At 47.2% G+C, this 26,558-nt stretch overlaps 1 protein-coding gene and 1 long non-coding RNA gene across 4 annotated transcripts in view; one reads left to right on the top strand and one right to left on the bottom strand.

Annotated features, from left to right (window-relative positions):
- PTPN5 (protein tyrosine phosphatase non-receptor type 5) overlaps positions 1-186 on the bottom strand; it is a 54,877-nt gene extending 54,691 nt beyond the window's left edge. For 2 of the 3 annotated variants that reach the window (XM_040495656.1, XM_040495659.1), the window contains exon 1: positions 1-186. This exon ends at the window's left edge or, in 1 of these variants, runs on beyond it. The gene's annotated coding sequence lies outside the window, so the exon portion shown is untranslated. The other variant, XM_040495657.1, reaches the window with a different exon arrangement.
- Positions 187-731: 545 nt separating this feature from the next.
- Positions 732-7,833, top strand: LOC121043677 (uncharacterized). The gene is made up of 4 exons (XR_005796970.1): positions 732-1,222; positions 5,235-5,431; positions 7,427-7,503; positions 7,766-7,833. It is a non-coding gene; the product is annotated as an uncharacterized LOC121043677 (long non-coding RNA).
- The last annotated feature ends 18,725 nt before the right edge of the window (positions 7,834-26,558 follow it).

The raw sequence follows: 26,558 nt of genomic DNA, 5'->3' as shown, positions 1-26,558 counted from the left end.
GTGTGTGTGTGTGTGTGTGTGTGTGTGTGTGTGTGTGTGTGTGACGGGGGCCGCGCCGAGCTCTGTGCGTCTGCGTGTGCGGGGGCGTCCGTCCGTCGGTCCGTCCGCCCGGCGCTCCGTCCCGCGCTCCGTGCGCGCTCCCTAGCCCGGCCGCCCCACCAAATGCGCTTGGGCTGCGGAGTCGCCGGCGCAGCCGCCGGGTCGGCTCGGCACCCCCCAGCCCCGGCTCCGCCCCGCCCCCGGGCGGCCTGGCGCCTCTCCCCGGGAATTGCGCAGGGCCCGCGGGGCTGGCGGGCGGGGCGCGGGAGCTCCGGCAGCGCCCAGGGCCCAAGCGGGGCGGGATCTCGGACCCCTAGTCCCCGACCCTGATCTCTGGAGCCCCCTCCCCCCTACTCCGCTCGGAGTCCCCGTGCGCGCCGCCCCCGCGCGGAGGTTGCCTGGACAGGGAGGGCGGGGGAGCTGGAGAACCGCATGCATTTCATTCATGATTTTCTCTTCACGGGAGCCCCGGGCCCGGGCTGCGCCTATTCGGCGACCGCCAGAGGGACCCCAGCGGGGCCGTGCGCACCGAACCCAATGCGGGACGTACAGACAGATGGGGGTAGAGGAAAGCGAGACAAAGGGGTCAGTGCCGTGGGGGGTGGGGGGGCATGCGTGGAAAGGGTGCGGTGGCGCTCCCCGATGTTGCCCGCACGATGCCAACACCTGCACAGAGTGGTTGCATACCCGGGCGCACACGGCGCCGGGTGCCCAGGACCTGCTTCAGGGCTCGGAGGAGGCACCTGCCTTCCCACTCTTTCCTCTTCAGTCTCTAGGGAGCAAGACCGTTCTCCACCAGGTCTCTCCCGCCTGACGCTCGCCGCTGGGCGCGCACCTGTCTTGGCTTTCTCGTGGGCACCATGGGCCGGGATGCGCAAGGAGCTGCCCACGCACCCCACAATCCCACATTCCTCAGGCTGGCACCCTGCTGGCCGGAGGTTCCAGATGTTCCACCCAGATGGGGGCTTTTTGAGGCGTCAGGCTGCACGCAGAGCGGGATCCTAAGCTCCATTTCTACATGGGGAAACCGAGGCGCACCACCACACAGGTCTTACCCTGGTTCCAGCCACCATCCTCTTTCATCTGGATTTCTGCAATAGCCTCCTGACTGGTCTCCCTGCTTCCACCCTTGGCCCCCTGCAGTTGATTCTCTACACAGCAGTCAGAGCCATCCTTTTAAAACGTAAGTCTACTCCTTCACTGGAAATCCTACAGTGGCTCTTCATTTCATCCAGGCGAAAACTAAAGCCCCTATAACAGCCTGCAAGGCTTCTCAAGATCTGGCTCCCTTTGAGCTCCAACTTCACTTCCCACCATTCCAGTCACACCGGCTTTTTTAAATGCATCACCAACATGGCACCCACTCTGTGGCCTCTGGACATTTGAACGGCTATTTTCTCTGCCTGGAAACTTCCTCTAAGGTAGTCACATGGCTTGATCCTTTACCTCTTCAATGTGTCGCCTCAAAGACCTTCTGTGACCATCCTATTTTAAATTGTAGGCCTACTCCCCCTATTTTCTCCATGGTAGTCATGACCTTTGTTGTGTGTTTCCTGTGGCTCCCTGACCCTTCATTTCCAGCTCTCATCTCAGTCCTTTGACGTTTCAGTCATCCAGGCTCACCGAAATTCTGTTCTCTAAACAAACTATATTTTTCCCATTTCTAACCTTTGTTCATGCTGTGCTTTCAGCCTGGAAAGCCATGCCCCTGTATTTTACCTAGTTTATAAGGTCCAGTTCAAATACCTCCTTCTCTATGGGGCCTTCACTCATATCCCCAGGGATACTCAGTACTCATTCCTGTCTGCTGTGACAGCACTTCCTTGTCTTTCCCCCCCCCCACCCCCCCCCCCCCCCCAAGCACACTAGAAACTCCTGGGAAAGGACTGGGTCTCTTATCTTTCCCATCGGTACATATTTGTGTACAAAGGCATTGATTGGAAAGCCTGGATCTTGATTAGTCTTTTTCCCTAGGAGGGGCACAGAGGCAGGCTAGGTCTCCTTCTTATCCTTAAGTAGTTGCCTGTGGCGTGAGGGGAAGGGTCAAATGTCTGATAACCAGGCTGTGATGGTTGGTCTGTATGGAAGCGCGGGTAGACATGTCAGTTGCTGCTCAAGGACTTGCTCTCCCTCCGAGAGCTTCTTCTCTGTCCTTCAGCATAAGGCTGATTCTCCCTGATGGCGTCCATGGAACAATAGCAGCCACCGTAAACGAACACTTAGTATGCTCTAGGCACCCTTTCGTGTATTTTCAGTGCGCTGCTCTATTTAATCTTCATGGTAACTTTGGGAGGCAGGCATTTTGATATCCCCATTTTCGGAAGAGGAACCAGAACGAATAAGTGACTTAAGGTCCCACAGTTGATATGTGAGGGTGTGTGTATTTCAAATTCAGATCTGGCTAATTCCAAAGCCCTAGTGCATAGAGCAGGGATGCCTTAACAGTGAAGGCCCTGGGGGCTGATGGAGGGGGTGGGGGAAGAAAAGGGCTCAGAGAGCCTCTGCAGGATCAGCCTGGCCCAGATTCTTTTTGAACCCGGCTCAGGAGTCACAGAAGCTTGGCACTCCAGCAGGGCCAGGACCTCACAGGTTTCTGTCAATGGGTGCTTGGGTTGTCCTGTGGTGGAGGCTAGTCATTGCCCTTCAGAAAGACAACTCCAGAAGGCCAGTGCTGCTTCCCAGACATTTGCAGCTGGTTGCTCTAGGTTCCGAGCCCAGCTCTAGCTGTCAGATGTGACTAATAATGTTCATCTTGGGGCGCCTGGGTGGCTCAGTTGGTTGAGCGTCCGACTTTGGCTCAGGTCATGATCTCACGGTTCATGAGTTCGAGCCCCGCGTCGGGCTCTGTGCTGACAGCTCGGGGCCTGGAGCCTGTTTCAGATTCTGTGTCCCCCACTCTCTCTGCTCCTCCCCTGTTCACACTCTGTCTCTCTCTCAAAAATAAATAAAGATTTAAAAAAAAAAAAAAGAAGACAATGTTCATCTCAAAGGGTTACTGTGAGGAACTGTGGTGATATATATAATATACTTGCATGATATATATCTATATGAATATACCTACGAATTAGTAGAGGCTCAAAAAATGATCTCTTTTGCTCCTTGTAGGGCATTTCTATCACATAGGGATAGAGCTAAACTAGTCTTCTTTTTTTTAAAAATTTTTTTTAACATTTATTTATTTTTGAGACAGAGAGAGACAGAGCATGAACAGGGGAGGGGCAGAGAGAGAGGGAGGCACAGAATCTGAAACAGGCTCCAGGCTCTGAGCTGTCAGCACAGAGCCTGACGCGGGGCTCGAACTCACGGACCGTGAGATCATGACCTGAGCCGAAGTCGGACGCTTAACCGACCAAGCCACCCAGGCGCCCCTAAACTAGTCTTCTTACCTTGTTTCTGTCTTGTGCATTCTCTTCCTGTTGTAGAGTTTCAGACTCCCACTGTCCAGCGAGGGGTACCCTAGGGTGCAGTTAAGGAAGGAAAGTCTAACTTTTATTAAAGGCTTTAAAAACAAGATATTCCATGTTATGTCCCTGTGTTCGCCCCTTTCATGTGCATGAGTACATTAGGAGGGACGCACTGTTATTACCAGCAGGGAAACTGAGACCCAGAGAGGTCCAGGGGCTTCCCCATGGCCTCAGTACTCCCTAATTAATGGCTGGAGTGAGATTCTGGCCGATATCTGACTCTGTGCCCTGAGCAGCACCTGTCTGTGTCTTAACCCTATCGGCGTGGAGAGTGAGACCACCTATTTCCTTTCTCTTCTCTGATGGAGAAGAAGGAGAATTCTGTGAGTCCCACGGCAATGAAGTCGATGGGGCATTGGGAGGATTTAGGCTTATTGGGTCACTTTGTGTGACTCATTTACCCTCTCTGGAGGAAGGGAGGAAGAAAGGTTTGCGAAAGAGGAGGGAAGGAGGAAAGAAAGATGGTCTGAGTAACCAGAGAGTGTCTTCCTGGTGGTTTTTGATGGGCTCTTAGAGATTAGAGTCAATATTTCTTGCTTTTGGTCTCACTTGGAATTCACTCTACTGATAATGAAATGTTTTGCTTCAGTGAAAATGTTCCCCTATCCAGATTTTATTTATTTACTTACTTATTTATAACCCACCCCAATCCACAAAGGATTTGAGGTAGCTTACCACAGGAGCAGAAACCATAAAACAATTTTAAAATATCAATAAGGACGGAGAATCAGGACCAAGGAAAATGTAAATAAACTTTGAGAGAGAAGACCAAGCCTTGGTAATTACAGCTGATTCTTATCGAGCTCTTCCTGAGTGCAAAGGAATTTGTGTACATTATTTTATTTAATCCTTAAAAGAGCCCTGTCAGCTCAGTGTTACTATTGTCTTCATTTTGAGGCATAGGAGACTGAGGGCGAGGGAGATCGGCTATGAAGCTCCAAGCTACGTAGCTAGTGAGCAGTAGAACCAATATTTGAATCTAGCTGGATTTTGGAACTCATACCCTTCACCCCTGTCCTGTCCTGCCTCTCCAAGGGGCAAAAGACCACCAATGTGCAGACCATAGGGGCCTCTAGAGTACTGGGATGGAGCCTCAAAGCCTGTTCTGATCTTCTTGGATGTCAAAAAGAGGGAAATAGTTAGCACATGGAACTAATGCCCTCCCAGCATTCAAGTCTTAGCTCAGGCGTACCTCCTTGATGAGGTTCACCCTGACCACTCTCCTTAATAGCGGAGCCTGATTCTTCCTCCCGCTTCAGCTGCCCCCATACCCCTTTACCTTTTCCTTCAAGGATGGCACATTTTACCTTCTAACTTACTGGGTAATCTGTAAACCGAATTGTATGTTTGATATGCCATAAGGTATTCTTTAATATACTCTTTATTAATACCTGTATTTAAGAATTTTATTTTAATTTTAAATTAGACAGATTAACTGTTTAATGTACTCACTGTTTCATCGTCCGTCTTCTTCCACTAGAACACAAGGTCCACGTGGGCAGACACTGTTGACTGTTTGGAACACTTGATAGATCCCAAGGATCACAGACAATGCCTGCTATATAGATAGATTTTTGTTGAATGCTTGAATGATTATTTCAGAGAGGAAAAAAGAGACCAAGATGTCTAAAGTGGCCAAGTAGGTCACTTTTTTTTTTCTAGCTCATATTTTCTTTCCTTCCTTCCTCCTTTCTTTTCTTCTTTATTTTTCTCCTGTTCATTTCCATACAGAATTCAAGGTAACTCTAGCACTAAGCTCTCAGAACAAGTCTTCAGGAAGCTTTTCCTGATGGTAGACTCTTCCGGACCCCATGGCCAATGACCTTAGTGTCATTGTTAAGCAAATGCATACATGAGATTCATGGAGCTGATTTTGATGAGGTCTCTCGACAAAAGCTGGGCATCATCCCACATCTAAATTGGTCAAGGTAATTCATTTAGGGGTCTGGGAATAGTTTCCAAGTAGCATTCCCAAGGACTTGGGGTTTGGAGCAAATGCTGTGGGGATGGAGATAATGGGCAAATTAAAAGCGGGGCATTTGTGTGAAATAATTGACTTAAAAGGAGAGGACATCTTTGTGTTCCTAAGAGCTCACCTCCGGAGTCATATTTCCTGGCTGCAAGCCTGAAGAGTGAAAAGCCAAGGACGTTAACAAGGTTTGTCAGAGGAGAAGCTGAGCCGAGACCAATTGCTGGGGTGGATGCGGGTTGGGGTGTGATGTGATCTTGCTGTAGGAGCTGGCCTCAGATCCGGGCCGAGCCTCTGGGAGCCGCAGACACCAGCCTGTCAGCTCAAGGTGAAGGCCAAGGACACCTGGCTGCCAATCCCAGGAAGAAACATCAGAAACACTTGTGTCAGGAGGAGTGGGAGTCAGAACTTTGTCTCTCTCTGGGATCCTAGGAAGCAGATTCATTCGCCAAATGTTTTACAGAGGGCCTCCTCTGAGCTGGCCACTATTCTAGAGGCTGGGTCCCTGTTAGAAAACAAGACAGCTTCCCTGCTCTCATGGAATGTACGTTCCAGTGGCAGCACACTGCCCATGGACCGGGTTGAAATAACAAATAAAAGGATGATTTCGGATAGTGGTAAGAGCAATGAAGGAAAAGCAAAAGAGACGAGGTGATGGGGAGGGAAGGCAGGGGGAGGGCCACCTCTGACTGGGTGTTCAGGGAAGGCTGCTCAGAAGAGATCACATTTGGGCAGAGACCTGAGTCACAAGAAGGAGCTGACCATGCAGAGTAGGGGAAGAGCTTTCCAGGCAGAACTTTCTCTTGTAGGCACAGCAGGGAGGCCAGGGAGAGATGATGTGATAGAGGAGGCTGGGGGAATTTGGGTCTCGTTCTAATATGCTGGGAGCTACAGGAGGCTTCTGCTTGGGGAGAGTGATGGGACTTGACTTGAACGGGGCATCCTAGAGAGCAGCAGCAGCAGCAGCAGCAGCAGAGAAGCACTGAGAATTCCAGCCCTCTGCTCTCATCCCCGGAGGATGTCAAGTCCAGCGGTTCCCAGGCTGGCTGCATCTCAGAATCATTTGGGAGATCTATTTAAAAAGTATAGATTCTCGGGTGCCCCACCTCCCGCCCCTAAAGTCTGACTCAGTAGGAAAGGGTGACGTTTGATCTTAAGAAAGTTCCCCAGATGGTTCTGCTGACTGGCTGGTAATAGCCAGCCAGTTAAGAACCCCCCCCCCCCCCCACCTTAGGAAGAGTAGACTGAGTGTAAGGAGAAATTCCTTGTCTGAGGTCACACAGGGTGTTAATGGCTGATCTGTCTCCTGACCCCAGAGCAGTGATGGCTAGGGTTTTCTGGCAACAAGCCACAGAAGTGACTATTGGCTAACACAGGCACAGGGGAGTTTATTGGAAGACGATGGTGGAGCTTGTGGATGGAAGAGAAGGCTGAAGGACCATGCTTGGAAAGGTGGGAGTCAGGTTTGTAGGTTTGTAGGGTTGGAACGTCTCCACAGTCACATCCAGATGTCACCATGGAGATGCACTTGACTTGGTGTTCTTTCCTTCCTGCGACTCAAGACTGAAAGTCCTGGGAAAGCGAGAATCTGATTGGCTGGGTTCTGGTTGTAGACTTACCCCACCGGCTAGAGGAGGGCACACCTTGACTGACAGTCCTCTCCAGACTTCACCCAAGAGGAAACCAGGCATCTGTGACCAAAAGAGCAGCCAAAAAAGGTCCATTACATCTGGCACCTCAGAGGGTTGTATAGATTATTCCTCAGTATCATCATTTCATAGTAACACTCAGTCATTTATAGTGTGCCAGGTACTATTCAAAGCATGTTACGTACATTAGCGAATTTCACTCATACTTTAAGGCTATGAGGCGGGAACTGAGGTAGGTAGTGAGCTAGGAAAGTGAAACACAGAGAAGGCATGTAGCAACTAACGTCTACATTCTGCTTTTGTAGGTTCCAAAGGTCATTTACACCTGTTGTCTAATTTGCTCCTGATAATCACCTGTAAGTAAGATAAGGCATTTTTACAGGTAAGGAAAGTGAGGGGGCATATGCTCTGGAGTTACACAGTAGGTGGAGGAGTCCTTGGATTCATATATTCACTCGCCCATTCACCATCCATTCCTTCATTCATCCCTCCGTTTACTCATTCATCCGTCCATTGGCTCCTTCTTTCATCAAACAGCAAGCGGCTCTCAGGGGTCAGGACTGTGCTAGGTTCTGGGAACTCCTTGGTTGACAAGCCTCAGTTTTGTTTTGTTTTGTTTTGTTTTGTTTTGTTTTTCTCTCCAGGAGTTCACCAATTCCAGGGCAGAGCATTTGGGGCAGTGGCCAGAGGAGTCTAGAGCATGAGCAAGCCCGGAAAAAACAAAACAAACCAAACAAAAAACAAAACGAAGCGGCTCGTGTTAAGGAGTTTGGATTTTTGTCTTGAGGGCAACGACAGAAGGATTTTAAGCTGGGAACTTGTGCCTTATGAGGACAACTCTGACTGCCAGTATGAAGAATGGGCTGGAGAGATAAGAATGGCGGAAGGGAGAAAATTTTAGGGTGATTCAGGTGAAAAAGCATGGCTGCCTGGATTAGGAGGTTGGCACTGGTGACGGAAGGAAGTGAACAGAGTTGACAGTTAAAAAAGTGGAATTGACAGGGCTTGCTGGTTGGCTGACGGTGGAGGGTGAGGGAAGGTTTTAGGATGAGGGCAGGATTTCTGACTTGGGCAACTAGGTGAGGTGCGGCACTCTACATTGTGGGTAAAGGCTAGCTGGGGAGCCATTTGGGTGTGGGACATGAGAGCTCAGTTTTAGACGTGTGGTGTTTGAAGTTCTAGTACAACAGGGACAGGGAGGGATATTGACGTGTGTGGACCTTTTGCCTCCAGGTCCTGTGATCTACCCAGAATGCCTTGCTAAGTGAGAGCCTCCGTCTGTAAAGACCACTCAGAAACCCAGAGACTGCCAGATAAACTTGGAAATCCCCTACTTCATCCCCTTCACATCTCAGATGAGAAAACAGAGGCCAGAGAAAAGCTATTCCTGGAAGTGGTTGGCCCAGCTAAACCCAGAGCACGGGGCTTCCCAGAAGCCCCTTCCCTGCCATCCCATAGTACTCCAGTCCAGAGGGCACACACCAAAAACACTTGTGGCTCAATCCAGATTCCAGAAGGGCTCTGTTTGGACTGCAACTAAATCAAACTAGTTGTCATCCTTAAAAGAAAAAAAAAAAAAAAAGGTTAAGACATTTCCAGTACAAATCTATATTTAAAAAAAATACCAGAAGATCTGGCAACTTCGGCCTCCTGTGCCTGCATGACAGTGACCAGTGGCCCTGGAGAGCAGCCGCTCCCCTGAAGGGGGGCGTGTCCAGCCTGCTGCAGTCCCCAGTCTTCTCCCCATTACTCAGAGCGTGTGCTATTTGCCACTTGTCAACAGCCTTCATCTGTAATTTTCTTAAGGAGGAAAGTGATGTGTTTTTTGTGACATGACCAGAATGTCTCTTGTCTGTCCCCAACTGGCTTCATTTCCCTGGCCTCTGAAAGCGTTTGAGTTATGACCCTACCCCTTCCCCCCTGTGAACCACACGTCCCTCTTTTGTAAAGTGAGGCCCTTGAATATGACAATTCCAAGGCCCTCCACGTCGGCCCTTCGGAAACGCGTTCTGCTATTGACAATGCATAGTTGTTCTGCAGGTGGTTTTTGAGGGATTGCTCACCCTTGACTCTTTGGTCCTTGAATTATGATTTATCTAAGCCCTCGGAAGAAAAATGCCTTTTGTTTTGGGAGTTTATCCTTCATCTTTTGATTTTGAAAAAAAAAAAATGAGTACTTCAAACAATGCAGCATAGCTTTTGTTGCTAGGAAGACAGCAGCACCAGAGGCTGCCTGGAGACAGGGCCAGCAGAAAACTCTTGTCTCCCTGCCCTGCCCTGCCCTCCTCTCCCCTCCCCTATTCTCCCCTTCCCTTTTCTCCCCTCCCCTTCTCTCTCCCATCCCCTCTCCTTCCTTCCCTTCCTATCTCTCCCCTCCCTTCCCTTCCCTTCCCCTCTCCTCTCCTCCTCTCCTCTCCCTGCTCCTCCCCTCCCCCTCCCTTTCCCTCCCCTTCTCACCCCCCCCCAACCCTTCTTTCCCTTCCTTTCCTTTCCCTTCCCATCATCCCTCCCTGTCTTCTCTCTCTCTCTCTCTCTCTCTCTCTCTCTCTCTCTTTGGAGCAAAGATGTCAAAATCAATAATCTCTTCTGAAAAGATCCGTCTTATCACCAGTAGAGTTTAGGTTTTCCTGAATCCAAAAGGTTATTGCTAAAGAACCACCCCTCCCCAGCCAAACTATTAAATACTCAGTGAAATGAACTCTTGAGTTTTAATTCTGGCTCTGCCATTAGACAGTCGTTTCACCTTGGGTAAGAAATTTATTTTTCTCTGGGCTTCAGTTTCCCCACCTATAAAATGGAAGGTTGGAGAAATGCTTGAACGCTCTTGCCTTTCCTTATAGCGCTAACATCATAGGAGACCGCCAGAGATTTAGAGAATAAGGCAGCACCAGCAGGTCTCTGTGACTCTCCTTCAGGGTCAGCAAGACCCTGATACCTCTTCACTTTGAAGCCATAATACTCAGCAGTAGGTCTTTGACTTGCTCCTCTCTGACTCTCTGGGCATTTAATCGGTGGTAAAGGAAGGATTTCTAGCCACCCTCCTCCGTAGATGTAACGTGCCCCTGATATCTGTCTTGCTAGGCAATCTTACTTGTAGCATCGTTCCTTTGTTGGAGGACCTAAATATCTGTGATTATTTAATTCCTCAAGTCCGGTGTCACCCTAAGACTCTGCAGGTCCCCAGCCAGAGATGACGGAGATGATTTAAGCAACAAGTGCGCCCCCTGGTGACCTATGTAAAAATTGCAGAAAGGCTCATGCGTTCAACAAATACTGAATTTAGAATCTTGCCTCTGCCTAACCCTCAAGGTAAGATTTTTAAAAAGGGCATACATGTCCTGTAAAGCAATAGACGGCCTAAAAATAGAATAGTGACTGTTTCTGAAGGTTGTATGTCCACTCCCAGAGACAACTTTTGCCCATTTGACGTATCCACCAGTTGGGGTAGCCAATGTGTTGAGATCCACTCTGCTATCCTCCAGTTACGCCTGTTTCTCAGTGCAACGGTGGGATTGGTTATTCTAGGACATAATCTCTCTCCGTTGTTGCAAGTGTAGAAACACATGTGGCAGGAGTCCTTCTGTTTTGTTTTATTTATTTATTTATTTTTTGTGTTTATTTATTTTTGAGAGAGAGAGAGAGAGAAAGCGACAGAGCATGAGCAGGGGAGGGGCAGAGAAAGAGAGAGACAAAGAATCCAAAGCAGGATCCGGGCTCCAAGCTGTCAGCACAGAGCATGACATGGGACTCGAACCCACGAATGGTGAGCTCATGACCTGAGCGGAAGTCGGACGCGTAACCGACTGAGCCACCCAGTTGCCCCGCAAGAGTCCTTCTTAGGACTGCTAGAAAAGGGTAGGGATAAGGTTAGATTCACTTATTCAAATGATCAAATACTTATTGTGTACCTACTATGTTCCAGAAACTTCCTAAGTGACAGGTGTACAAGTTGCGAACAAAACAAAGTCCTTCTTTTATGAGCTTACATTTTATTGGGTAAGGGGTGGGGAGAAAACAAGCCCCAATAGTCCTATCTAATCAGAGATTCTCTGAGATTCACCAATTCCAAGTAATGGTAATCTGGTTTGGCAAAAATTTCTAACAGTGATTTGGCCAGGGACTCAGGGCCCTAAGGAGATTTAGTATATCCGGTTGAGAGCAATTGAGGCCTCAGGGCATCGTTCTGACCGACAGAAGCCCTACGCTTGGAAGTTATTCTGGGTCCTGAAAGTAGAACCTGAGGGAGGCTGGTTCAAGGTCTTCATTTTCCTAGTTATATGAGAAGAGGAGAGAGAGAGGAAGGTATACAGACATCAGGAGCTGCATATATTCACAAATCACCAGATCTGGAAGACCAACTTAGAGATGATCTCTTATAATATCCCCACTTTAGAGACAGAGATCCAGAGAGAAGTACTTTGCCTGAAATCACAATTGATGATCATTAGCACAGTGGAATTAAAAATTGAATGTATATGTATCGATAAGGAGAACAATCGTATTACAAATCCGTGTAAATAGTCTGATTCCAATTTTGATTAAAAATTGTATGTGGGGGGCGCCTGGGTGGCGCAGTCGGTTAGGCGTCCGACTTCAGCCAGGTCACGATCTCGCGGTCTGTGAGTTCGAGCCCCGCGTCGGGCTCTGGGCTGATGGCTCAGAGCCTGCAGCCTGTTTCCGATTCTGTGTCTCCCTCTCTCCCTGCCCCTCCCCCGTTCATGCTCTGACTCTCTCTGTCCCAAAAATAAATAAACGTTGAAAAAAAAAATTAAAAAAAAAAATTGTATGTGGATGGCACATCTGGGTGGCTCAGTCAGTTAAGCTTCTGACTCTTGATCTCAACTCAGGTCTTTTTTTAAAAAATATTTTATTTATTTAGTTATTTAGTTATTTATGAGAGAGCACAAGAGCGAGTGAGAGAGGGGCAGAGAGAGATACAGAGAGAGAATCCCAAGCAGACTCCACCCTGTCAGTGCTGAACCTGACATAGGGCTCAAACCTATGAACTGTGAGATCCTGACCTGAGCTGAAATCAAGAGTCAGATGTTCAACCAACTGAGCCACTCAGGCATCCCTTGATTTCAGGTCTTGATCCCAGGGTTGTGAGTTCAACCCAGGCTACACTGGGTGTGAAGCCTGCTTTAAAAAAAAAAAAAAGAAAGAAAAGAAAAAAAATCGTATGCTATATTTTGGAGGTGAGATTGCAAGGGTTTAAAATTTTTTGGCACATATTGATGTACTTTTAAAATATTCTACAGGGAGAGTACACAATTATAAAACAAAAAATAAACATTATTCAAAACAACTTGTGTTTTCTTTTTATTTTTTTTTAAGTTTATTTATGTATTGGGGGAGGGGGGCAGAGGGAGAGGGAGTGAGAGGATCCCAAGCAGGTTCTGCTCTGTCAGTGCAGAGCGTGATTCAGGACTTGAACCCACAAACCATGGGATCATGACCTGAGCCGACATCAAGAATGGAACGCTCAACAGACTAAGCCACCCAGGTGCCCCAGAACTTGTATTTCCAATGATTCAAGGGAAACAAACCTAAACCCAATAGCAGTGGTGGAATATATATATACATATATTTCTTTCTTTTTCTTTCCATGTTCATGATTCTTCTGCATTTTATTTAACAACTGTTGTAGACATTGCTAGCCTTCCCAATAGGCAATTCTTCCCTCATTCTGGACATCCAGCAGCATTCCCCTGCCTTGGGGATTTCCCTGTCTTGGCTCTCGCACTTATCACATTACTAATGCTGCCCAATAGGTTATGATCTGTGTGATCAATGGAAACGGCCCGAGGTTGCCTTAGGGCCACAGCATTTAATCTCCAGTGCAAGTCTCTGTAGCATCAGTGAACCCTAAGCCTCATGTTGAAAGGGAAGTATTTTAAGATGCAAGTTTCCTGCACTGCTGAGTGATGGACCTGGAGGACAGTGGCTCTGAAAGTGCCCAGACATGTTGTGGACTTTGTATGAAAAGGAAATAAACCGGGGCACCCGGGTGGCTCAGTCAGGTAAGCGTCTGACTTGGGCTCAGGTCATGATCTCGCAGTTTGTGAGTTCAAGCCCCGCATCCGGCTCTGTGCTGACAGCTCAGAGCCTGGAACCTGCTTTGGTTTCTGTGTCTCCTCCTGTCTCTGCTCCTCCCATGCTCATGCTGTCTCTCACTGTCTCTCAAAGATAAATAAGCGTTAAAAAATTTTTTTTTCTTAAAGAAAAGGAAATAAGCTTCTTGGGTGTTACATCACTGAGATTCTGCTGGTGTTTATTACCACAGCGTTACCTAGTCTGTAAGGACCAAATACAGTAACGCATACCAATGTATATAGTAAAAAGAACCATTAGCATTTTGTAAAATGTAATCAATGAAATGTACAATATTTAGAAATTTTTATGTCACATTTCACACTAAATTGTATGTGTAGTGAATAATCATCCTGCGTTTGATTTAAAATCAAGGTCAGTTTTTGTTTCCATTAAGGAATATTGATGTGTAATGACCAGTTAACTGAATTACAGACTTGTACTCTTGGGAGAGGCCTCAAAGTTTCATCTTGCACATCCTACAAGTGCATACAGAGGTATATCAAAACCATCCGCTACAGATCAGTACAAATGAACTGTTTGAATTAATGGACTCCAAAACCTTAATAACCAGTCCTGCCAGGAGACCTTCATGAAAACTGAGACTTTGCAGTTACACTTCTGGAGTTTTGGTTAAGGAGGCCTCGTACAGGACCCAGGCGACGGCATTTGAAGAAATCTGCCATGTGATTTCAATCCCAGGTCTGGGAATCGCTGGTCAAGAGGATGACTTCAAATCGCACTTGTGATTACTTCAGTTTAGATTTCGTTTCGGTTTTGTGCCCGCGTTGAAACTGAACTCACCTTTGCAATCTCAGGTCAGGGTCTCCAGAAGCGGGGATTCCTGTGCACACGATTCGTGAAGTTGTGCATTCCGGAGGAACCTGTAAGGAGACGAGGCAAGTCAGGGAAGAAGAAGAAGCTGCCCCAGAGTATGATGTCAGCAAAGGTTGTCATCATCATCTTGCAGGGAGCTCTGGAGTATAAATGGCACCACACAGTGGTCCCACCTTGAGCCAAGGGATCTGGGCTTCTGTACGCCCCCAACAATGGGCGATCATTAGTCATAGGCAGCCTGCACCAGGGGTAATGTAAACTGTGACATGCATTCAGTCGGCCAAGGATAACTGGCTGGTGGAGTAGCAAGTGTGAGCTGTTAGCGGGAATTCAGTTGGCAGCTGGGGGGTAAGTATAGCAAACTGGAAAACGGGATCCCAGGGGCGCCAACGGCGTCTGCTTTTGCCCAGCCAGCCCCAGCACCACTTAGAGGCACTTGCTTCTCTCCACCTTGTCTCAGCTTCTCCAGGATTCCGGATGGCCACAAGCTGTCATGAAAGTTGCAGGATATAAGATGACTTTCAAGCCCCCAGCTCTGGGGCTGGCCCCAAGGCTACACAAATACTTCTCATCGCCTTTCTGTACCACCCGTGGCAGATTCTCTTTACCTCTGTTGGCATTTCTCTTTTTCAAGTTTACTTATTTATCTTGAGTGGGGAAGGGGCAGAGAGAGAAGGGGAGAGAGAATCCCAAGCAGGATTCTCCCCGCAGCTCCGCGTTCAGCGTGGAGCCCAACATGGGGCTCGATCCCGCTACTGTGAGATCACGACCTGAGTCACAATCGAGAGTCGGCCGCTTAACTGACCGAGCCACCCAGGTGCCCCTCTTCTAGCATTTCTGTCGGTCCAGGTGGCTTGACTGGTGGAGTAACTTAGACACTCCGGGTCTGAACCTCTTTTTATCATGTTCTTATTAGGCCATGGTTACTACCTTTTGCCCATTTACAGTTAAACTTGGCACAGGAGTAAGAAGGGACACTCCAGTGGCAAACATATTCCTTTCTACCCCCAGTGTGTGGTAGCAACCCTACCTCCTCATAATAAAGACCAGTTACTCCCGGGAATATGATGCTGTCTTTCTCTGGCTGGTGGTGTGCTGGCACAAAGAACTCAAAATGTCTAGGAGGCAGCCATAATTTTAAGTTCAACGAGACTCTTACTCGGTTCCCTGGTATAAGCATGCTCCCTCTGGGGACCTCTAGGTTCCCAGAGTCCAGAACTGTAGATATGGGAGGCACCAGTTCCTTAAGTGGGTCACTGGGAGTAAAGGTAAGGGGGACCACTCTCACTTCGATATCCTCATTCTTGGACCCAAGTATTCTACCCACGGAGGACATTCCGCCTATAGCGGCCATTGGTTTGAAAATATGTGACTCTTCAGCTGCAACTTTAAGAGGCCAATTCACCAGTATCAGGTTGGCCACCCTGGGATAATGCGACGTGTGATAAGGGCAGGGAATTCCACGCGCCCACTGCTTTTTTCTTTGGTCATTGATAGGGTTCCTTGGTCCAAAGCAATGTTATCTGTATTTTCATGCCGGTAAATGAGATACTCTGCAGGGATGGGACTGGAGCGAGCCAAGAGGGGTGCCTAGGATGCGAACTTTAGGATATCACTCCCTCCTTTGTACTCCAGATGCTTCACTTGCCTCACCTTGGTCCTGGCCCTGACTCTGTGAGTCCTTGGATATCGGTGCGGGTGGAGGCGGGAAAGGCAAACTGAAATACGTAGAATATGCGTCAATCCTAGTCACGATGAATTGCTGCCATTTCCAGGATGGAAGCTTCCAGTTACAGCCCACATGTCAACAGGTTGCTTGTTGGCCTCCTTGGGGGGCAGGAGTTGTGGAGTTTCGGTCTTTGTTGCTGACGGATTGGACATCAGAAGCAGCGGTAGCCAGATCAACCTTGGTGAGAGGGATATGGTGCTGCCACGGCCCAGGCGTAACCTGCAACTCTGTCACCATGGCTGTTCCACTCATGATCCCATTCCAGCAACACTCAGGTGGCCAAGGACAGAGGCTGGCAGGCATCTGTCTAATGGATCCCGTCCACTTGGTTATTTCATGCATCTTCTGCAGCGGGTGCCCTCTGGTGGGCATTAACATGTGATACAAAGTATACAGTTCAGTGGCTTTTAGTATATTCACAGTTGGGCAGATATCACCACAGTCCAATTTTAATATTTTTCTTTTAGCGTTTTTATTTTTGAGAGGGAGAGAGAGACAGAACGTGAGTGGGAGAAGGGCAGAGAGAGACAGAGAGACAGAGAGACAGAATCCGAAACAGACTCCAGGCTCTGAACTGTCAGCACGGAGTCACAGAGAGCACAAAGCAGGGCTCCAACCCACGGACCACGAGATCATGTCCTGAGCCAAAGTCGGATGCTTAACCGACTGAGCCCCCTGGGCGCCCCAGCCACAATCCAGTTTTAGAACATTTCATGGCCCCACAAAGAAACTCTGTACTTTTAGCAGCTAGTCCCCATTTCTGCCCCTCTCCCTTTCCCTTCACCCCAGCCCCAGGCGACCACTTGTCTACTTTCTGTCTCTATGGATTCGTCTCTTCTGGGTATTTCACATAAACGGAATCACATAATACGTGGTCTCTTATGACTGGTTTCTTTCACTGAATGTAATGTTTTCAAGATTCGTAGCATGTTTTAGTAGCATGTTTTAGTACCTCCTTGTTTTTAGTGCCAAATGATAGGCCATTGTATGGGTATACATTTTGTTTGCCCACTCATCAACTGACGCGGGTTTAGGTTGTTTCCACCTTTTCACTATTAGGAATAACGCTGCGGTGAATGTTTGTGCACGTGTTTGAGTAGACATGTATTTTCCTTTCTTTTGGGTATATTCCTAAGAGTGGAATTGCTGGGTCAGACGGTACCGTTATGTTTAGCATTTGGAGGAACTGCCAAACTTTTCCACGGTGGCTGCACTCTCTTACATTCCCTCCAGCAATGCATGAGTGTTCCTCTTTTCCTGCCACAGATACGTCTAGTACCGTGGGATCTGTGGGCCCTACGGCCCAAGTGACAGGGTTACACATACTGCAGATTGAAATCGCTACGGGGCCCTTTCTGGCTTTAGGTTACCCTCAACACTGGCATCCTTCCACATCACCGTGGGGCAGCGCGGTATCCCCCAGTGTGAAATGTGCTGCTTCCAAAACCCAAAGAGGCTTAGCCAGCCTTGCGCTTCTTTCGTGGGGGCAGGAGGTGTAAGGTATGATATCTTGTCTTTGACTTTGAAGGAGGTGTTCCAGCATGCCTAAAACCACCAAACCCTGAAAACTTCACAGATAAGGCAGGCAGGGCCCTGAATTTTTAAATATTTATCTCCTAGATATCCAGAGTACTTGTCACTTCTTGACCAGCAGGTCAAATTAATATGATGGCATCAATATAATGGACCAATACGGTATTTTCTGGAATGCCCAGGTGACTCATGTCTCTTCTGAATATTTTGCAACAGAGAGCGTAAGTGTCGTATATACTCTTGTGCATCGGTCCTCCTTCCTGATGGGTATTAAAAATAACGCCTTTGCCAGGTCAAAAGCAATGCCATATACCAGAGACCACGTGACTATGTTCTGGTAGAGACAGCAAACATAGCATGGCATCTGCCCTTGGCACGTCTAGTTGGTGGATGTCAGTGTCCAATGTCGTCCGCCATATTCATCTCCTTTGTACAGGGGCCAGACTAGTGGACTAAATGCATCATTTAAGTATTTAAAAAGTTTTTTTTTTAATGTTTATGTATTTTTGAGAGAGAGAGAGCGAGCAGGGGAGGGGCAGAGAGAGAGGGAGACACAGAATCCGAAGCAGGCTCCAGGCTCCAAGCTGTGAGCACAGAGCCCGACGTGGGGCTCGAACTCAAGAACCATGAGATCATGACCTGAGCCGAAGTCAGAGGCCCAGCCGACTGAGCCACCCAGGCTCGCCTGCCTCATTTAAGTATTTGAAGGGAATACCATTCTCTGCCATTTCCCCCGGATTGCAGCTTTTAAAAATTTTATTCTTTTGGCTAGTAAAGGTATAGTTTCAGGGACTTCTGAAACTAGATGATCTTTCATCCACAATAGCTTTTACTCCATAGGTTAAGGAACCAGCATGGGGCTTTTGCTAACTGCTAAGGAAGACCATTCCAGTTATACATATATATATTTAAGAGCTGGAGAGATGACCACCAGCTGGTCTGTGAACTCTGTGAGTTCACGGTGAGACAGACCTGGCTTAGCATTCCATTTATTACTTGACTCCCATGTGCTACTTCTCTAACAGGGGACAAGCGTGGCACTTCGGTTCCCTGGGTTTCTGGGTCAACTCAGACTCTGTACATAATAGCCCTCAAAAGATCCAGGCATTCTCCTTTACCCAGACATTGTACTATCCCCAGTACTGACAGTTAGTCAACTACTTTGGAAGGACTGGAGGAATCACTACTCTACATACTTAACTGTGGTATTTCACTTCCCCAAGGGGACTCAGCCTTTCTTTCTTTAAAAAAAAAAAAAAAATTAAGGGGCGCCTGGGTGGCGCAGTCGGTTAAGCATCCGACTTCAGCCAGGTCACGATCCCGCGGTCCGTGGGTTCGAGCCCCGCGTCGGGCTCTGGGCTGATGGCTCAGAGCCTGGAGCCTGTTTCCGATTCTGTGTCTCCCTCTCTCTCTGCCCCTCCCCCGTTCATGCTCTGTCTCTCTCTGTCCCAAAAATAAATAAAAAACGTTGAAAAAAAGTTAAGATATGGCTTTTTACAGAGGTTTTATATTTTGAAACAATTTCAAGCTTACCAAAAAGTTGCAAGAATAGCACAAAGAAATCTTGTATACCCTCTCCCAGAAACCCCATTCAGGTTTCATCAGCAATGTCCTTTCTAGGGATGCCTGGGTGGCTCAGTCGGTTGAGCGTCTGACTTCAGCTTGGGTCATGATCTGGCAGTTTGTGGGTTCGAGCCCTGCATCGGGCTTTGTGCTGACAGCTTGGAGCCTGCCCTGGATTCTGTGTCTCCCTCTCTTTCTGTTCCCCCCGAGTTTGCACTCTGTCTCTCTCTCTCTTTCAAAAAATGAATAAACATTGAAAAAAAAAAAAAGAATGTCCTTTTTTGGGTCACCTGGGTGGCTCAGTGAATTAAGCATCTGCCTCTTTTTTAAAAAATTTAGTTTTAGAGAGAGAGAGAGCACACCAGTGCACGAGCAGGGGAGAGTAGAGGAAGAGAGAGAGAGAGAGAGAGAATCTTAAGCAGGCTCCATGCTCAGCGAGGAGTCAGATGCAGGGGCTCGATCCCAAGACCCTGGGATCATGACCTGAGCCGAAATCAAGAGTTAGGCACTTAACCCACTGAACCCCTCAGGTACCCCATGCATCTGAGTTGATTTTGGCTCAGGTCATGATCTCACAGTCGTGGGATCGAGTCCTGCATTGGGCTCAGCACTGAGCATGGAGCCTGCTTAAGATTCTCTCTCTTCCTCTCCCTTTCTCTCTCTCTCTCTCTCAAAAATTTTAAAAAAATTTTTAATGTTTATTTATTTTTGAGAGAGGGAGAGAGAGCGTGAGTGGGGGAAGGACAGAGAGAAAGGGAGATGCTGAATTGGAAGCAGGCTCCAGGCTCCGAGCTGTCAGTGCAGAGCCCAATGCGGGGCTCAAACTCACAGACCATGAGATCATGACCTGAGCCGAAGTTGGTCAGCTTAACTGACTGAGCCACCCAGGCGCCCCCCAAAAAATATTAAAAAAAAAAAAAAAGAATGTCCTTTTTAGCCTCCAATCCACGATCACATGTCACGTCTCTGTGGTCTCCTTCAGTCTGCAGCTTTTATGACTTCTACATGTTTTTGAAGATCACAGGTGAGTCATTTCGTAGAATACTCCTCAACATGGTTGTGTCCACTATTTCCTCATGATTAGCCCCGGGTTATGCATTTTGGTCAGAATACCACGGAAGCAATGCTGTATCCTTCTCATTGCAATCCGGCATGATGTGGATTTGTCCTATGAATGGTGGTATTAATTTGATCACTTGATCGAGATGGTGTGTGCCATGTTTCTCCATTTACAGTTACTTCTTTTTCCCTTTTTAAATAGCATGGATTTTGTAAGGAAATACTTTAAGGTTATACTAAATCCCATTCCTCATTCCATTTGAGTCCTCTAGTTTTAGCATCCATTGAGATTTCTTGCCTTAACTAATTATTACTCCAATGGCTGCCAAATGTTGATTTCCATCTATCTTTTTTCAGTTGGCATTCTACTATAAGGAAACACTTTTTCTGTTTCCCATTTTTTTTTTCACTTCTATGTTTTTGTCATTGTGGGCTCACTGATTCCTACTGTTTATTGAGTTATAATCTGGTACTATCAGCACTTATTTTGAAGCTCATATTGTTCCAGATTTTTCCTGCGTGAGTCCCCATAACCTGATTTCTGTGTCTGTTTTATATGTCTCCGTCATTCTTTGAGTGCTTCCTTACTTCCTAGAATAATACGACTTTTCCAAGGTCATCTTTGTTTTCTTCCTGCCTCAGTCCTGGGATCAACCATTTTTTTAAGTAGACTTACTTCCTTTAAATGGAGAATGGCATTTAGAAACTAAAATCTATTGGAGTATTGCTGTTTCCAGCCCCCATATCCTGCCACCACTTGGCAGACCTAGGATGTATGTGTGTGTGTGTATGTGTGCATATACATAGAGATAAGTATAGATATTTCTGTATCTACATATATGTATATATATGTATAGTGATATTATTAGCAATATATTAGCTTACAATAGCTTACACCTACACCTCCAATTCCAATGCAACACCAACCCAACAGGGTTCACAGGTTTCCCTGTATTTGCCTTTTCTAACTATGAGAAATCTGACTCCCTTTATGCCCAATATATTTATTTGCTGAATCCCCCCTCATATAACTGATAATCTGACCACACTGGGCCAGCATTCTGCTTGGACCACCTCCTCATGCAGGCCCTGATTTTGCTCTGCTGGTCTGCCTCACCCCCCTGCTCTGATGTCCTCCTGGCATGGGCTTGTCAAGCTCCTTTTCAATTGGTGGGCTCTGGGTCTGAGACCTGGCTTAGGTCTGAAAACTGGATAAAGCATCATGACAATCTGTTGAGGTGGCTGACCTCAACCTTCTGCTCAGTCACTCTTGATTTCTTTTTATTATGTATATGAAGTGATATCTTTGATGCCCACAAATATTTATTGCCCCAAGGAATACCGTGCTCCACTTTCCATCTCCATAGATTCCTTCAGGTCAGGCACCCCCCTGGCTGCTACTCTGATGTTGCTGCCCGTTATGGTTGATTAAGGTCATCTTGTCATTGATGATTAATGCTGCCATCTGGCCTCTACTACTCCAGAATCCTATCATCCCTTTTGAAACCAGAGAGCCCAGCTTTGTAACAGCATCTCCTACTGCCAGTTCCAGCTTGCAGAGGACAGCCACCATGGAGCTTCTCAACCGTGCTGACACTCCCCTCATCATTCATTCCTTTTCACCTTGGTAGAGGTAGCATCCTCTGGGCTGTTCTGAGGAGCGGAGCCTGAACTGGGGATTCTTGCACAAGTGATTAGATAATGGAGTGTCCTCACGAAAAAACCATGAAAGAATGGGGGAAGCAGAATAAAGAAAAGGGCAGAGCTGAGCAGGGAAATGGTTGCATGTAAAGTCAAGTCTCTGACACAAAAACAGACACTCATATCAATAGAACAGAATAGAGAACCCAGAAATGGACCCACAAATGTATGGCCAACTAAACTTTGACAAAGCAGGAAAGAATATCTAATGGAATAAAGACAGTCTCTTCAGCAAGTGGTGCTGGGAAAACTGGACAGCGACATGCAGAAGCATGAACCCGGACCACTTTCTTACACCATACACAAAAATAAACTCAAAATGGATGAAAGACCTCAGTGTAAGACAGGAAGCCATCAAAATCCTCGAGGAGAAAGCAGGCAAAAACCTCTTTGATCTTGGCTGCAGCACCTTCTTCCTCAACCTGTCTCCGGAGGCAAGGGAAACAAAAGCAAAAATGAACTATTGGGACCTCATCAAAATAAAAAGCTTCTGCACAGCGAAGGAAACAATCAGCAACTGAAGGAATGGGAGAAGATATTTGCAAACGATATATCAAAGGGTTAGTATCCAAAATCTAAAAGAACTTATCAAACTCAACACCCAAAAAACAAATAACCCAGTGAACAAATGGGCAAAAGACATGAATAGACAATTCTCCAAAGAAGACATCCAGATGTCCAACAAACACATGCAAAAATGCTCAACATCACTCATCATCAGGGAAATACACATCAAAGCCACAATGAGATACCACCTCACACCTGTCCGAATGGCTAACATGTACAACTCAGGCAACAACAGATGTTGGCGAGGATGCGGAGAAAGAGGATCTCTTTTGTACTGTTGGTGGGAATGCAAGCTGGTGCAGCCACTCTGGAAAACAGGATGGAGGTTCCTCAAAAAATTAAAAATAGAAATACCCTATGACGCAGCAATTGCACTACTAGGTATTTATCCAAGAGATACAGGTATGCTGTTTCGAAGGGACACATGCACCCCCATGTTTATAGCAGCACGATCAACAATAGCCAAAGTATGGAAAGAGCCCAGATGCCCATTGATGGATGAATGGTTAAAGAATAAGTGATATATATATATACACACACACACACACACACACACACACACAATGGAGTATTAGTCGGCAAGCAAAAAGAATGAAATTTTACCATTTGCAACTACATGGATGGAGCTGGAGGGTATTACTCTAAGAAAAATTAGTCAGGGAAAGACAAATATCATGTGACTTCACTCATATGAGGTCTTTAAGATACAAAACAGATGAACATAAGGGAAGCAAAAAGAATATAAAAACAGGGAGGGGGACAAAGCATAAGAGACTCTTGAATATGGAGAACAAACAGAGGGTTACTGGAGGGAGTGTGGGAGGGGGGATGGGCTAAATGGGTAAGGGGCATTAAGGAATCGACTCCTGAAATCATTGTTGCACTATATGCTAACTAATTTGGATGTAAATTAAAAAAATAAAGTTAAAAAAATAATAAAGTCAAGTCTCATCTTGACTTTGAGTAACATGGGGACTGAATCACCTTGAGACAAGAAGGAGAGGCTCTTGTAACTTTGATTCCCCCTTGATCAGGCACCTCGGGGTAAGGTGGCTCCATTCACCCAAGGACAAGCCTCAAAGTCGCTGGTCGAGCTATAGCAGTGGCGCCTTCACCAGCTGGTGGATGGACAGATGGAAAAAAACCAACAAAAAGAGTTTCAGGGATCTAGACAGGTCACCAGCAGTGTCTGCTATACCCAGACAGGCCTCAACCATAGGTAATTCTGAATCTGCTTATTTTGTGTCTGCTCCCTCACAGCTGAACATGACTAGAGAATAACATCACTGAATGGTATCACTTTAAAAATGACTGACAGCTTCAGGGCGCCTGGGTGGCTCAGGCAGTTAGGCATCTGACTCTTGATTTCAGCTCAGGTCATGATCCCACTGTCATGAGATTGATCCCCACTTCGGGTTCCACGCTGAGCATGGAGCCCGCTTAAGATATTCTCCCCCTCTCTCTCCCTCTGCCCCTCCCCACCCCTAAAATAAAAATAAATAAGAAGAAAAATGACTGACAGCTTCAAAGAGTCCTTAATGCTGCAGGCAACAATAGTACCTCTCCCCAGTCCATTCATCTCTGTTGTTCCTACATGACTGTTTGGTGACTTCTTCTTTCCTTAAGCCTCTGATACCTTCTCCATCATCTTCATTGTCAGCTGATGACCTTAAGAAGGACAATGGAAACAATCAGAAGAGAAATTCTCCAAAGTTCCAACTCTCTATCTGTCACCTGCCAACATCTTTAACTATGTACCTTCTCGTCCCTTTTGTTACTATAAGTGAACCATCCCTTCACCTGTTACTATAGGTGAACTGTCACTATTCCTACTAAGGCCAACCCCCACGTGGTAGGAGTGGGGGGTTGGAGGGTGAAGCTCCTCCCAGATGGCACTGCTGGTCTACCAGGAGCTACTCTCATCCAAGTGTAAGGACTGTGCGTCCCAGAGCTGGGAGGGAGCAGGGTAAGACATATTTTGACCACTCTCTCCTACTTTCTGATCTCTTGCTGGTGCCTCCCATTGGCTGAACCAAGGAAGCCCGTGTGTTATACTCAGTAGTAAGTAGCCTCCTGGGGCACAGGGAAAGGCTGAGAAGGGTGGAGAATCGGTTGGGGTTGGAGCAGGTAGACAATAGCCACCACACGTGCCATCTGTATACTGATGGTTTTCAAATTTGTATCTTCACCATAACCTCCTAATTCCAGACACATATATCTAGTTTCCTGTTGAACTGGCCTATCTATTGCTGCATAGCAAATTACCACTAATTTAGAGGCTTAAAGCGGCACGTATTTATTGTCTCAGAGTTTCTGTGGGTCAGGCGTCAGGGCATGGCTCAGCCAGGTCCTCTGCTCAGGAAGAGCTCATGAAGTTACCACAGAGGCACATGATACCTTTCATATGGGATCATATTTGGCTCCAAGGGTTTCACCTAAAGACTGTGGGTCTGTATGGTAGAGGTTTGCCTGCCAGCAGTAGGAAGAATGTATTGTTCCACGGAGGATGAAACGGAGACCATGGAGAGGAAGAGCCTTGGGAATCAGTTGCCATTTGTTGACAGATAGTATTCTTCAGTCCGGGCTGAATCTACACACATCAGGACTGTTTTGAGGACCGTAGTGGCCATGACTTTTGGGTAGTTTCAAGTTGTCTTCCTGGGGGAGCATGATTGAAACAATTGACCCTATCTCTATCATACAGTTGTGTTGGTGAAAATTTATAGGGAGGACCCAATGCTGGGCTGTTCGGCCCTTTGCTTATGGAGACCCCCAGAGAGCTGCAAGGAGAAGAAGACACCTCCCTCTGGTGTGACTGCAGTCATCTGGTTGTGGGACAAGTACAGTCATTCTTCACACACTTGCTGTGATGCTGAACTTCAGATTTTCCAGAAGGAGGAGCAGAGAGAAGAAGTCTATGGGCCGACACTTGTTAGAGATACGGGAGTCTCACACACTTGAATGGATAGGTCCCACAGTTTGGTGTAATCCAAAGCCAAATGAATAGGAATTCTTTTTTGGTACCTCTAGCAACTAGAGAAAACAATGTCTAATGAGCTTTCTAGGCTCTCTGGCAATTCACATGCTGACTTCGACTTACCCTTCCATCCTCATTTATTACTACTATCCCTCTCCTATTTTCTAGCAGCATCCTCCCAAACCCTGTCCATAAAAGACATAATGGATCCCAGAACCTCGTCACACTAAGTCTGGTTAGAATTGGAGAATTCCTCTGAAGACAGCACTCAACAGACTCTACCAATTAATTGACATTAACCTGAGAGAGGAAACCTGCGCATCGTTCAAAGCTTCCTGAGTAATTTTTGTGCCTTTCCTGAAATTACCTCGTGTCTGCCTGTCTGCTTTCCCTGTCATCACGTATTCCTATCAAAAATTTTGTCTAGGGGAGGAGCCAAGATGGCATAACAGCATGGAAGTTTTTTGTGTGTCTCACGTCCATGAAACAAAGCCAGACCAACACTAAACCATCCTGCACACCTAGAAAACTGATCTGAGGATTCACACAACAATCTGCACAACCTGAACCACAGAACTCAGCAGGTGCACGGCGCAGAGAGGTGAACTGGAGGAGAGAGAAGCCGCAGAGGGCAGGGAGCCGCTTTTGAGAGCAGAGAGAGGACGGAGATAAGGGGGGTGGGAGGGAGAATACGGGAAAAGCACCTCCCCCCGCAAAAGCAGCTGGAGATAAAGTGGAAAAGTGGAAACAGCTGCAGGGACTGAACTAAAAAGGGAGAAAGGGAGAAAGGAGAGGGTTTAAATTCCATTAAGACTGTAAACAGGGGGAGTGCAGAGTCTGCAACTCTGTAGCTTGATACTGGTGGTGCTCTGGTGGGAAAGGCGAATCCCCAGGAACAGAATGGAGTCCCGCGTTTTTCAGGCCACACAGGGAGAGGCGGTTCCCCTGCTAGGAGGACACCTGGTAAAGGCTGTGTGGCGCCCCCAAAGGCAAGGCCCCAGTGGACCTGGGAGAACAACCACATTCACTGGTGCTGGAACAAGGTCATTAAGGGTGAAGCCTGGTGCCAGATGTATGTTCTGATATTCCATAATCCCTGAAATGCTGCTGCTACACTATGTCGTGAACTTTTTCTGGGGCGGGCTGGCACCTGGCCGCAGTCTCTGGGCATCGGCAGCAGCACAGACCCGCAAACATTCCAGGGGGCTGCCGGCACCCGGCCAGTGCTCGGTCAGACCCTCCTCAGAGGGGCAGAACAGGTCAAAGACGCAGTCCCTCAGAAGTAAGGGGTCAGGAAAAACAGCTGCATCAGAGACAAAACTCAGGAGGGAGGTGCTGCCTGGGGCTTGGTCACGGACTGTATAAAAAGAGGGGGTGAATG

This window comes from Herpailurus yagouaroundi, unplaced genomic scaffold (assembly GCF_014898765.1).
Source record: "Herpailurus yagouaroundi ecotype Mexico unplaced genomic scaffold, PumYag 187, whole genome shotgun sequence".
NCBI classification, from domain to species: Eukaryota; Metazoa; Chordata; class Mammalia; order Carnivora; family Felidae; genus Herpailurus; species Herpailurus yagouaroundi.
This window is presented reverse-complemented; position numbering and strand designations above follow the sequence as displayed.